Source organism: Octodon degus, unplaced genomic scaffold (genome assembly GCF_000260255.1).
Source record: "Octodon degus isolate 3935 unplaced genomic scaffold, OctDeg1.0 scaffold00003, whole genome shotgun sequence".
NCBI classification, from domain to species: domain Eukaryota; kingdom Metazoa; phylum Chordata; class Mammalia; order Rodentia; family Octodontidae; genus Octodon; species Octodon degus.
The window spans coordinates 6,890,207-6,904,973 of NW_004524579.1; the positions used below are offsets into that span (position 1 = coordinate 6,890,207).

General features: G+C 42.1%; 1 pseudogene; it reads left to right on the forward strand.

Annotated features, from left to right (window-relative positions):
* The window catches only part of LOC101575738, a 40,492-nt pseudogene extending 28,432 nt beyond the window's left edge, over positions 1 to 12,060 (forward strand).
* Positions 12,061 to 14,767: the final 2,707 nt, after the last annotated feature.

Below are 14,767 nucleotides of genomic sequence, written 5' to 3' on the forward strand. Positions count from 1 at the left end.
ATGCAGTGTATTATTTGTTGAAACTGTACTTTCAATTTGATTTGAAACTGTCTCATTGCTATATGTTTATCAATAAAACTTTGAAAATAAAAAAAGAAAAAAAAAGATAAAAACAATTTATGGAATATAAACCAAATCATTTGAGCCACATTTCAGGCGACTCCTAACAGTGTGACCCTACACCCTGGTCCTACCTTATGGGAGGAAGGAAGGGGAAGTGTGCCCTAGCTCCCCACAAGCTCATGACTCAGCAAGGCAGTGTGCACAAGTCAACAAGACCCTGGAAAGGACTCAGAAATGCCAACCAAAAGCCTGGAAGCAAACCACTGCCGTGTCAAGTCGACCGTGCTCTTAGAAAACAGATTCACTGAACTGTAAGATGAATTGAGGAATCATAAAGAACACAGACAATTAAAAGAAGTTAAATGTTTGGCAAAATGATACCCAATATAAAGCTGTAAAATGCTAGAATAACTGTTAAAACTTTAAATCCAAATTGCTTAATATAAAAAAGCAAACACTAAGGAGTGGTGAGAACTGTCTTGAATATTAAAAAGAAAAAAGAAAGTACAAATGTTAATTGTGTCACTAGATAGTTATTTATGAGGAGATCTGGAAATTTGAACCCGAACATGCTGACTTATGGATTTCTTTTCTTAAGGCACCATGATTAGGTAATTTTATAGAATTTTTTAAAAACAACTATACCAGGATCTAATTATATGAACATTTATATCAAGAAATTATTTCTGAAAGCTGAAAAAAATGGCATAGGAATGTTTTGAAAAGTACTTCTTTCAAAATTTATTTGTAGGTCTAATTTTAAAATCACAAAACAGACTGTATAGTTTTTATTCTAAAATGTTTGGTTGTATCCTATAACACAATGCAGCTTAAATAATAGGAGCAATTCAGAAACAGGACTATGTTTGGTGATTGCCAAAAAGTCAAATCACCTCAAAGAGCAGATATGAGCCAGGCCCAATGGCTCATACCCATGATGCCAGCCCTCAGGAAGGCTGAGGCAGGAGGGTCACAAGCTCAAGCCCAGCTGGGGCAATTTAGCAACTTAGTGAGATCCTGTCTCAACATAAAAACAACAGAAAGGACTGAGACTGGTAGCTCATTGCAGAGGTGCCAGAGGAGGCCTGGAGGTACAACAACAATGAATAGTGATTGCTCACTTTTGCAATGTGAATGTATTGAGGGGACTGCAATAATTTGCCTCATATATTTATATGTAAACCCAACTAGTCATATTAAGAAGAGGAAGGATAAGTGATGTATATCTTTTGAAATATCCAATGTTATAGTATCAACAATACAATAATAATGTTAATAGTATAATGCTGTAATTTAAGAATGTTATTAAATAATATTGATGTTAGAGTATAGATACTATTTTTAATCTATTTTTTCTAGTGCATGTTTGTAGCACCTAACAATTACTTCATCAAGGGGCACATCCATAACGAATCTTCATTCTGCTTGCATGCCCCACCCCACTCCTTCCTTTCTCCCTTTCTCTGGATCTCCTTCCCATTTGCAAAGGATCTAACACCCTGCCTCCTATTGTGGTTGTTTTGTTCTTTAATTTATTAAAGTTTTTGCATATCAGAGAAACCATCCAATATCAAAGGCTGAGTATCTGTTTTACTTCACTTAACATTTTGGTCTCCAGGCACACCCATTTTCCTACAAGTAATCAAATGTTTCTTTCTTTATAGCAAAGTAGTACACCACTGTGTACAACACATTTTATTTATGTTTTCACCTACTGTTGGACCACTTTTAAAATGCTTATTCCTGAGAGCTGCAGATTTTTTTTTACAATGAATGCTATTTAAGCATACTGCAATCTTATCAGATAGTTGCATGAAATACATTCATTCTTCCTTTGGAGTGGATAATTTCTTATCCACTTGTCCCTCATCTATTAGTTGTTAAAGGCAAAGGTGCTGTGATTCTGTGTGGACATGTGTGAGTGTATGTGTGTATGCATGTGTGTGTGTGCGTGTGTGTGTGTGTGTGTGTGTGTGTGTGTATCACTGAGGATTTAACCCAGGACCTTTCTTATACTAGATAAATGTTCTGCTACTGAGCTAGATTTCAATCCGAAGAGCACAAATTTTAAAGACTATTTGAATTTTAGTTTTGAATTTTATATTAAGCATTTGAGTACACTCTATGTCAAGTAGTAGAAACCACTCTTGGCCTCTCAAATAAATCTGAAATAATAGGAAGTTGGTTGCCCAAATCGTAAGATTGCTATGGCATCTATCAGAGGTTATCTAAAGAGGTCAGTGACAATAGGACACAGCTCTATATCTCAAGGCAGCAAGGACCCTCATGAAGTGATGTTCCAGGACCCAGAAGCTTAGTAGGGCTAGAACCATGATAGAGGCTGCCCCACAGAGCTAAGATAGTTGAGAGAGACCTGCCTTGTGGGAACTGGTACAAGGAGAAATGGCTTCCCCTAAAGATGCCCTGGTATCCAGAAGCTGAAGTAAAATAGCCTAAATGCTCCCCTTCCATCTTGGGATCATCTGCAAATTCCACATATTCCATTGGCCATATTGGCCCACAAGTCAGAGAGCAAAGGAACATAGTTCTCCGTGACATGAAGGCAAGGAAAGGCATGGAAAAGAGTGCCGAGAAAGCAGGCTGCAGAACATCTCTGAGCTTCCTCATTCATAAAACGAGCACCATGATCTCGTGTTATTATACTTACTGAATGATGACCTTCAGGCACCAAGTGAGCCTGCCATATCACAGGGCCTGAGTAAGGTGATTTGCAGGACAGATTTTAAGATCCTATATTATTTTAGAACAATTTAATTTTGTGTTTCTGATTTTTGTATCTTCCTCTCTAAGATGGCTTGATATTCCACAAGTATTCCCTGTCTTTCCTCTTTATATCCAATCTTACCTCATTTTCTTTCCTTCCAAAGTCCTCATCAAACTAGTGCTGAAAATTTCATGGGCCACTGATATTTACAACTTCTACTTTGATTTTTAAAAGAAAAATGAAAAAATGGAGGTGAAACTTGAACTTATCGCCCATTCTTTGAGTGGCCATGTTATACCATACTTGAAGCACTAAATACTATTTTATTTAATCCCTTCCCATGATCTTTTTCATACTATTTTTTTTAATGTATTCGGTTGTTACAAGGTCTCACTACACAGCTCAAACTCATAGTGATCCTCCTATTTTCAACCTCCCCAGTGCTAGAATTACAAGCATGTGCCACCACACCCAAACTCTGTGGCCAGCTCAGCCTACCCTGAGGGCAGGACTGGCGTGGCATGTGGTGCCAGGGCTTGAACCCCAGTCCCTGCACTTGCCTAAGCTTGCCTAAGCAGGCACTTAGCACACTGAGTTATCTCGCCAGACCCCTCGTACTATTTTTATAATTGAAGAGGTCACAGAGCCAACTTCAGAGGTGGAATGACTTGCTTGTCGCTATTGTCTACCCGGACTTGCTGTTGAAGCCCTGGTCATTATGATACAGAACGTTTGCCGACTCTGTTACCCATTGATGTGTTTCCCCTCCTTGCACATTGAGTTTTGCTGGGAATTTCATTGTCATTTAAATGTTTCACCATGTATTTGTTTTTCATTTCTTCCATAAATATGTATTAAACATTGTATAACAGGCATTTTTTTAGCACTCTAGTGTAGTCTGACAGGTGAGCTAGAGATAATAAATTTGTGTAATATTTTTCTATTGTGTAACAAAATGCCACAAATTTAACAACTCAAAGCAATAGATATTTGTCATACCACAGAATCCACAGGTCAGAAGTTCCGAATAACTGAAGTGGATCCTCTGATTAGGGTCTCACAAGCCAACAGTCCAGATGTGGGTGAAGTGGGGGTTCTTATCTGAGATATGGGTTCGTGTAGTTTTGGGCAGTATTTAGTTTCTGGTATATCAGAGCTTTGAGCAACTGATAGAAGCTATCTATCATGGCTTGTCATGTATCCCTGCTCACAGTGGAGTGCCTGATTCCAGTCTGACAAAGAGCAAGTCTCTAGAGCAAGCTGATTGGCAAGATGGAGTTGTTTACAATGAACCCCATGCACTGGAGGGGCATCACATCACCTGGGCCATAGTCTGTTTCCTAAATGTGGGGGTGATAACCCACCACCTTCCATGCTCTGTTGGTCAGAAGTCACAGGTCCTGCCTGCCCATCCTGGATGGGAGCAGATAGGTGAGGGTGTACGTATCAGCAGACAGGGAGACGAGGGACGATGGCATGGGATCAGGAGGAAGTGAGTTCTCTGCAGACATAGGATGCTGTGTTGATGTGACTTGGTGGATTTGACTGAATGGGTAGGGCAGGCCTCTTTGAGGAGGAGGCATCAGAATGGGAATCTCAGTGACAAGAGGAAGCTGGCTGACCCCTTGTGTTGGCAGTGAGGTGGTTGGTGACAGGGTATGACAGGGATAGTAATAAAATTCAGACCATTAGGCAGAGGCCATGCTATGTAAGATTCACATTTCTGCCACACGCTCTTATTAGAAGGATTCAAATAGTGTGAATGCATGATGGGGTTCACGCTTTGGAAGGTCCTTCCAATTAACACAATGAAAATAGTTCATAGAAACTTAACATTGGAAACTGGAAGATGCCCTAGGGGCCCAGAGGAGTCTTAGGGTTAAGCCAAGAGATCTCAGATGAGGGTGAAGACGGTAGAGATGGACAAGTGGTGAGCACCCACCCATACGACTCCTGAGTGGCCTATTAGACATGGTATATGAGGACAACAGCCATCCAAGAAAGCTCATTTTCTCTTTATCATCTCAAGAGACAATGCCTTTGCAATTCTGCTTTTCTGAACAAATACATTTCAGTGCGTGTCTGACTAGTGACTTCCCTGCATTGGCCGTGGCAACCCACCGCTCTGTCCTCCAGCTCTGTGCAGTGCTGCATCTCCAAGAAGCAGCTGTCCATTCTGCTGCAGCCTGAGGACAGTGGCTCTCAGACAAGACCACAAGGCACCTCCTCTTAGGTCTGGAGTTGCTTTCTTCTAGTTCTTTCTTACTAATTTAGAAAATGTATAAAGTCAACACTTGAAACATCACTATGCAGTAAAGGATATTAATTAATTTTTCTTCAGTGATGATTTCTTGTTAAAGCAGGTATTTTCTGCCATTCCTGCAGAAAGAGCCAAGGGATTATTAGGTATAGGAAAATAAAGTATCTGGGTTTGGTTGTCATATAGTTTAATCACAATACCATTTTAAGTTTTTATACCCCATCATTCTTTTAAAATACATTCAATAGTTATAATCCTGACATCCTTCTAGATGAAATTGGTGCAGCTGCCTCTCTCCTGAATCTTTTATCTACTCTTATGTTAGCAAAACGCTGAGGCAAGCTACAAAGTTATAAAATGTAAAGAAGGGGTGGATAGAGCAAGACTGTGTGATAGGTACCAAAACATAACTACACAGAAATAAGAAACTAGTGGTCTACCACATGGCAGTGGGACTGTAGTTCACAATAACCTAGGATATATTTTATGAATCACTAAAAGAGGGGAGCTCAATGGCTCTAAAATACAAAGCAATGATGAGATGAAAATGTTATCTTGGTTTGATCAATATGCATTATATATGTGTGCAGAAGTACCTTACCCTACCCATGAATATGTACAATTACAATAATAGTAAAAATACAATAACATAAAATCATCACAAAAACTAGAGACCAAATAAATGGTAACCACATTCTTCTCCTTATTTAATGAGGTCAACTATTTTAGACTTCTTAAACTTTTTTTTTTTTCGGAACCAGGAATTGAACTCAGGCCCTTGCACTTGCCAGGGAAGCGCTTATTCCCCTGAGCTATCTCCCCGGCCCCTTTTTAAACATTTTTTAAAAAATGTTTTAAAAGAGTAAAAATTAGAATTAAAATATAAAAAGTAAAAGTGATACAGAATTTAACTTAACAAGGTAAGATGAATTTCACAGTATTTGTTGTAATACATAGCGTTGTCGTCCAACCATTATTCGTATTACCAGATATATGCCTGCAAAATTGAAGAAGAAAGAAATGTATAAGAAATTAAGAAGAGAAAAAGTACAAATAATTGAAAAAGAGAGATGAAACAAACTAAAGCATTACCAACTTCTTTCCGTAGACGAGCAGAAATGCACAGTTCAGCTGTCCAAGCCATCCTGCTTACACATACAGATAAATTTCTTTCCCCCACTCGCTCTCTTGTCTTTCTTCTCCACTCAGTAGCTCTTTCCTTTGAAATAAGTTAATTCCCTTTTCCTAGCATCTACTGTACCCTTCAGATCCCCATGAGCAAACACTGTATTTTCTCCTTAGTGTAAGAACCTGAAAGAGAAAAATATTTTAGACTTTAGACTCACATATATTTAAGAAAATACAGTGTGTGTCTTCCTGCATCTGTTTATTTCCTCTAACATAATGCCTCAAGGTTCACCCAACCATCTTATGGCAAATGACAGAAACTCCTGCTTTTTAAAGGCTAAAGAGCTGGCAAGATAGCTCCGCAGACTAAGCATCTCTTAGGCAAGTGCATGGACCAGGGTTTGATCCCGGGCACCACATGCTGCTCCAGCCCTGCCTCTGGGTATGCTGAGCTGGCCAGAGTCTGAGCATGGTGGCGCACACTTGTAAGGCCATCGCTGTGGAGGCTGAAAACAGGAGGAGCGCTAGGAGCCCAAGCTGCGACATGAGACCCTGTGCCAAATACAGACAAAAATTAAAAATAAAAAAGGGTAAAAAGTACTCCATTCTTGCCCCATACGACACCTATGCACACCACATTTATAAATCATTTGTTGATTGATATTTAATCCGTTTCTATATCTTTGGTGTTGTGAATAAAGCAGCAATAAACACACAAGTGTAAATGAACTTTGACAGAGCGATTTGATTTTATTTTCTCTGGATATATACTGAGCAGTGCAATTGCTAGAGCGTGTGGAAGTTTGACTTTTAATGTCTCCAGGAAATTCCATCCTGCTTTCCCCAGGGGCTGGACCAACCTAGGTTCCATCAGCAGTGGGTGGGTGTCCCCCTTCCTCTTCCTTCTGGCCAACCCTTCTTTCCAGCGATAGCCATTCTTAAAGCCATGAGGTGACACCTCACTGTGATGGTGAAGGTCATTTCCTTGGCTGCTGATGACGGAATGCCTTTTGCTGTATCTGACAGCCATCTATGTGTTCTATTGAGAAATGTCTCCTTAGGTCTTCAGCAGGTTTTTAGATTGTGTTATTTGCTTGGTTGCTATTGTGTTGTGGGAATTCTATGTATATTCTAGATATTGACTGATTATTAGATCTATGGCTGCAAATGTTTTCCCCCAATCCATCAGTCACCTTTCTATTTTGTTACTTATTTCCCTTACTGTGTAGGAGCATTTTAGTGTCTGAGTAGTCCCACTACCTTGTTTTCATTTTGTTGCCTGTACTTTCAGTGTCCTGTCCAAAACAAAAGTAGTCATTGTCAACCTGTGGCCCACAGATTGGACATACTTGCATATAATAAAAAGATTAAAAATCACGAAGGCTTTGCTACTTGTATACACTAACACACAAATACACACACACACTTTGATGTGACCCAAGACAACCCCTCCTCAGTGCAGTGCAGCAAGTCAGAGCTGTCCATCTGTGAACCACAGGTGCGGCCCAGCTGGCCCAGACCAGTGTCACAGAGTTTCTTCTCTGTTTTCTTCTAGCTTTATGATTTTGGATCTTATGTCTGCTATTAACCCATTATTAGTTTACTTTTGTGTAAGATCCAGTTTTACTATTTTGCATGAAATCTCCAGGTTTGCCAACACCATCCATTAAAAGACTCCCTCTTCCCTGGTAGTAACTCTATTAATAGTGCCCATGTCAAAAATTAATTGGTAGTCTGTGTCTGCATGAGCTTGGTTTCTTCTCTCCTATTGTCACCTTTATAGGATGTTTGTAGTCTGACTGAGGCTGAGGCAGGAAAGGGAAGAGAGCTGGGAACTTGCACTTGGCTTATGGCTTCACCCTTTCCCATCCCAACAATGCTTCTCCAAACGCTTTCAGGGCTGGGCTGGGGCTCACCAAGGCCCCTTTACCTACATACACAAAAGTGGCCACATCTTGGGCACACAATGGTAGAGACCCTTCCTTCTTCTGTGGACTCCACCCCAGCTCCCACTCCACGTGGTCCCCATGTGTTGCCCGTACGGAGCACACAGCCACCCTCCAGCAGGACAGGTTTGAGCTACTTTAGTCAGTTGCCCCAACTGTGTCACCAAAAATTAAAAGATAGCTTTTCCCTGAATCCTGACTAAAATTGGATCTCAGGACATCAAAATAATAAGCAGATATTACTTTAAAAGTATGTCATGCTGCTAGTTAAGTTGTCCAAAAGCCACTCTCTTTTCTCTCCCCCTCTCGTTTTTCTCTCTCCCTTTCTCCATCTTTCTCTCTCTCTCTCTCTCTCTCTCTCTCTCTCTCTCTCTCTCTCTCTCTCTCTCTCTCTGATTCCTGGGACTCCTTTCTGATTCAGAGCACATTTCCACTGATCCCCAGTTTAACCGAGCCCAAGAATGGGGCTCCATGGAAAGGTTCCCAGAGGCAGGTTAGATCTTGTCTTCAGCTTAGGAGCAACATGTCCCTGGCCTTGCCAGTACGGATGATCAGAAGCGGAACTCCCAGAACACACCCTGGCCACTTAAAAATATTAGAATGTGTATGGTATCAGTCAGGCTTTCCCTGACCTTGACTTTGAATTCCTTTTCCTTCTTTGTGATTACTAACGCATATGTTCTATAAACATTTTTATGAAGAAGCCAAGTGAAAGTGTTTACTGAGGAGAAATATGAAATTGACTTACAGAGCATTTATGGCGAGAGAGGTCAGAAAGCCAACGCTGCCACCACCGCCACCCCACATTCACTGCTGTGCACCCGACCACACTCAGCAGAGCTCGTCTGTGCTTACTAACCACACCTTCCGAGGATGACTCACTGAAGTATTCACTGCTTCTCGTACGACCTTAAGAAAGCTTAGTAGAATCCCAGCTATGTTATTCACATAAAATTTCCAAAACTATTTGTCTCCTTTTTCTACATTTTTATAAACAAGGGAGCAGAACCAGAGGGCTTGCTATAGCTAAAACTCTAAAATGATCAGGAATCAACCTTGATCCCAAGGTAAACTCAACCCCTTTTGATTGTGTCAAGAATCACGCTGTCCTAGATTTGCTCCCTCAGATATAGACAGCATATATCTTCAGAGCTTACAGCAATGGAGGAGAGAAGAATATACTGGAAAACTCATCTTGAGTTCTGCTTAAAAAAAAAAAAAAGAAGAAGAAGAAGAAGAAAGAAGACTTTTATTTAACTGTGAGAAGTCCCCATATGTTGTAAAAGTGTTTTTTTATTAAAAATGTTAAGAAAAGGGGGACCAGGGAGATAGCTGAATAGAATAAGCACTTGCCTGGCAAATGCAAGGTCCTGAGTTCAATCCCTGGTTCCACCAAAAAAAAAAAAAAAAAAAAAAAAAAGTTAAGCAAACCCTTAGCCTGGATTTTATTTATTTATGTATCCATTCAATTAATGCACTTACACCCAGTATCTATATCTGTAGGCTCCTGAACATACAATAATACACAAGATGGGCTCTGCTCCTATGAAACTTACCATCCATTGCATTCACTCATCTCACCCCCTTATTGAGCAGTTAGCACATGTCAGGCAACTTCTAGGGGCTCAGAACAGTACACTAGACAACCAGCCCAAACCCTGTAAAAAACAAATTATGTAATGTCAGGAATTTTTATCCCCAAAAAAGATACAAAGTAGAGGAAATTAACATAAAAGAATGGCAGGGAACATTTTTTTCCCATGGATTAAAAAAAATTAATATTTCAACAAAAACTTAAATGAATGAATTAAATATATTTAGGAAAAGTATCTCCGGTATGAAGAGCACTAAGCATAAGATCTAGAAGGAAGAACGTATACAAATTGCTTCCTTTAGAAATTGACAGATCTTTTAAGCCCAAAAGAACAGCTTCCAACATGTGTTTACTGTGCTGGGCATCAAATCCAGGGCCTCGTGCACGCTAGGCAAGTGCTGTAGAGCTAAGCTGCACCTCCAGCCTGCAGGAGTCCAGCTTAAACCAACCTTTCAGTGGAGGGATGCATCATAGTCAGCTGACCCAAACACAGACTCTGTACATTGAACGTAAAGTTTATACAGTTTTCTCTGTGTATTTAGCTTTGCACATACCTAGAATCCTTGAAATCTCCAGGAGAAATGCAAATTATTCAAATGTATCAGTACCCTCTAGTTTTTCTTGGAGACAGAGTTCGTATAGTTCTCTGGCTGTCTCTTAGCTGACTGACTCTCTTAATCTGTTATCAGCCCGAGTTTTCCTTTCATTGACACGCAGGACATTTTCTTCTCTCTTACCTTGAATTTCCTGATTCAGGTCTGATGCTGTCTTCTCTCTTAGATTAGTTCTCATCTTGCTGAGGTCATGCTGTGCTAGCTATGACAAAACAGCACAGGAGAAAAACACTGGAGACATCGACTGTCTGGAGAAGGCTGTTCTGTTCCTCTAGTAAACTGATCATTTGGCTAAACACACATCTCTGGCTTCATAGTTATTAAGTATTAAAAGGCATGGGTGCCAGGTGGGGACTGGCATCCCTTATATGGTGTAGTCTTATAATTCAATGGAGAAACAAGGACAAGGAGCAGGAAGAGACCCCCATGGGGTCTGGCGAGGCCTAGCTCCTGCAAGAGAGTGCAGCCACAGCCAGGGGAATTTGTGGCCATTGCAGACTATGCTGTCACGGATGAGACACAGCTCAGTTTTTTGAGGGGAGAAAAATTCTTATCCTGAGACAAACCACAGCTGACTGGTGGGGGGTGAGTGGGCAAGCTGCTGTGGGTATATCCCAGTGAACCACACGGGGAAGAGGTGGAAGAGTATGACCCTGAGGACACGTGGCAGGATGAGGAGTACTTTGGCAGCTACGGAACTCTGAAACTTCATTTGGAAATGTTGGCAGACCAGCCACGGACAGCAAAGTACCACAGTGTCATTCTGCAGAATAAGGAATCCCTGAAGGACAAGGTCACCCTGGATGTTGGCTGTGCTACTGGTATCATCAGCTTATTCTGTGCACACCATGCACGGCCCAAGGCAGTATATGCTGTGGAGGCCAGCGAGATGGCACAGCACACAGGCCAGCTGGTCATGCAGAACAGCTTTGCCGACGCCATCCCTGTGTTCCAGCAAAAGGTAGAGGACGTGGTGCTGCCTCAGAAAGTAGATGTACTGGTGCCCGAGTAGATGGGGACCTGCCTGCTGTTTGAATTTATAGTTGAATCCATCTTGTACTCCCAGGATGAATAGCTGAAGGAGGAGGGGGTCATCTGGCCGACCACCACTGCCCTGCACCTGGTGCCCTGCAGTACTGCCAAGGATTGCCACAGCAAGGTGCTCGTCTGGGACAATGCCTACGAGTTCAACCTCAGTGTGCTCAAATCTTTAGGAATCAGGGAGGTTTTTTTCAAAGCCCAAGTATAATCACATTTGGAAGCCAGAAGACTGTCTCTCTGAGCCCTGCCCTATACTGCAGTTGGACATGAGAACCGTGTAGCTCTCTGATGTAGAGACCATGTGTGGGGGGCTGCACTGCGACATCCAGAAGTCCAGGACCCTGCGGGGCTTCACAACTTGGATCAGTGTGTACTTGCAGGGCCTGGAGGAGCGCCAGCCACAGCAGGCGTTCAGCACTGACCCGCTGCACCCCACCATACCCTGGAAGCTGACCTTGTTGATGATGGATGACCCAGTTTCAGTTGACAAGGAAGATGTGGTCACAGGTTCTGTTGTGTTGCAAAGAAACTCAGTATGGAGAAGGCACATGCCGGTTACTCTGAGCTGGGCTGTGACTTCTAGATAAGACCCATGTCTCAAAAAGTTGGAGAGAAAGTCTTTCCAATCTGGAGATGACCACCAACAAGCTGCTTGGGAAGCAGGGTGTGTCCCAAGGGATGAGGATGCATCGGGCTGCCAGCACACCCAATGTGAAGTCCATGCCTGTCTGTGCCACCCTGACCCCCTCCCAGCCTGGCAGGTGGCATCAGGACCCTCCACAGGCAGTAGCCCTTACTGCTGTTACACAGTGTTGTCCTCTAGAGTAGGCTGTGTCCCCAGGTGTCTGCTCTACACTGCCCACACTGCTGCCTGCAAGTGGTTGTGGCTCAGTGTCCTTCCTAGCTAGGTGTAGTTCTAGCTTCCTCAGACACATGAGTGCAGCCTGTGTAGCCTGTGGCCGTGACGTTCACGCATCATGTGTCAGTGGTGTCCCTGCTGCTCTTGACTGGACCATCCCATGTGCAGAACATAGGGCTGTGGAGCGGGTGGTGGGGAGTGGGGGCTGCAGTGCTGCTGTGGCTCTGCAGGAGAGCTGGAGGTGGCAGTGCATGTGAGGGTCTCTGCGTGGGATGGCTCCGTGTGTAGGTGTCTTCCAGGTAAATTATGTGTTGCACATGGTACATGCTCGATAAACATTTTTTAGTGGAAAAAAAAGGGCATGTCTTTTCTATCCTCTAGTTTTCAGGATTGCTGAGAAGTTGGATGCCATTCATGTTTGAGAATGACACAGTGTAAAGCTGGACAGAGGTCTGGCCCATGGGCAAGAATCATCAAGTTATGAAGTTTGCTGTTAGGTAATCTCTCTAGGAAATTAAGTTGGAGCACTCCCCATTCTCAGCCTCAGTGTGTATTTGGTGGGGTGAGAGGAAGTAAATTTGTTAGCAGAAGAGAATTGGCTGTTTGCCCACCTTCAAGCAGTAACCCCGGCAACCAACATATCTGCACTAAAGGAGGGAAAATACCAAGTTTGACCATTCTGTATGCTGACCCTTACTGAGTATGAGCGGTTGCACCCCTAGCCTCTCCAGTTGGGCCTGTTCAAAGAGCAACCTAATCCTCTTGAATGCAGGGAGATGTTCTGTGAGTGATGGAAGATGGGCTCCTGCCTCATCCACATGCTGACTCTCCACCTTCTTTCTTCCTGCATCTGTCTCCAGTCCTTGAGCCTTTTATGCAGATTTTTTGGGCATAAATCCATCTATTTCTGGTTTCCACTTTTATAGTCAGCTGGTGAAAATTGCACACAATTATCCTGAATGACCTTACACTTGTCTGCTTTGTCTCTGTTACCTTTGATCACTAGAATTTATTTTAATCTTATTACTATCATTTAGATTTGATTTTAGGTGTATTTTTCTTTTCAGTGTCTCAATTGTTTCTCCCTACAACTCAATTCATTTTAGCAAAGAGTTTCATTTTCTTTTCTTTCTTTCTTTCTTTCTTTCTTTCTTTCTTTCTTTCTTTTTTTATGTATTTGGTACAGGGTCTCACTACACAGCTTGAACTCATAGTGAGTCCTGTTTTCAGCCTCCCCAGAGCTGGGATTACAGGCATGCAACACCACACCCAGACTCAACTGCCTGCTCAGCACACCCAGGATCAGGGCTGGCACAGCATGTGGTACAGGGATTGAACCCCAGTCCCTGAATTTGCCCAAGCAGGTACTTAGTCCGCTAAGCTATCTTGCCGGCCACATAAAGCACTTTTTTAACTCCTGAGTTCTCTGTATGTCTTCTGAATCTTTCTTGACTCATTTATTTCCTTTTTAAAATGTGTTATCTATAATTGCCCTCTATCAAAAAATTTAGTTTAAAGTTATTGTCCAGATTATGACTCATTAACAGCACAAATCAGTGCTCTGAACAACACTCAGGCATGACTCAGTTAGCCAAAAACTTTGGAAGGCACAAGACAATTGATGTGGCATCATAGAGGACTAAGTGTTGAAGACTGAACACAAATGTGTCTGGTTGTTCATAAGATTCCACTAAATGGCAGGACAGTCAACAGCAACCTTGAAAGCTCCAAGATGGAGGAGAAATATACAGTGCTGTGAGAGAAGTTAACTTATAATACAGAATTTGATACCTACCAGTATAACAAATTGTGAGTGAAATAAAAATATTTTTACATATGCAAGTCTCAAAAGTGCTATTTCAAATATACCTTTTCTCAAAAGCTACTCTTTCAAAATAAGGGGCTAAATCAAGAATGCAGAAATCTGCCAGCCCCGCCCCTGGGATGCGCTGAGATGGCCACTGAGACTGGGCATGGTGGCACGCACCTGCAATCCCATCAATTGGGAGGCTGAAAACAGGAGGGAGGCTCACTACAAATCTGATCTGCAGAGTGAGACCCTGTACTAAATACCACAAAAAAATACAGAAATTATGATATCTGGGAACAAGAGAGAGAGTAGCAGAAAACACTAAGGATAGGGTGCTGTCCTGAGACTCAGAACAACACCCAGACCCACTGTTGCTAATAAAATATTCCAGAAGGAAGCTAAAAAAAAAGGAAAAAAAAAACACCCCAAACTAATAGACCAATTAAAAGCCTGAGTCTTTCCCATCTTGCAAGATGGCGGTTGAAAAAACTGAGAAGCCAGACACTAAAGAGAAGAAACCCAAAGCCAAGAAGGCTGCTGCCAGTGGTACTGGTAAAAAGGGTAAGGTGAAGAGGGCTAAGAAGTCCAAGAAGGGGCAGCCCCACTGCAGCCAAAATCCTGCTCTGGTTAGGGGAATTGATAAATACTCCCAATCTGCTAAGTAATCCAGAAAGTCATTATACAAGAGAAAGTACACAGCTGCTAAATCAAAGGTTGAAGGAAAAAA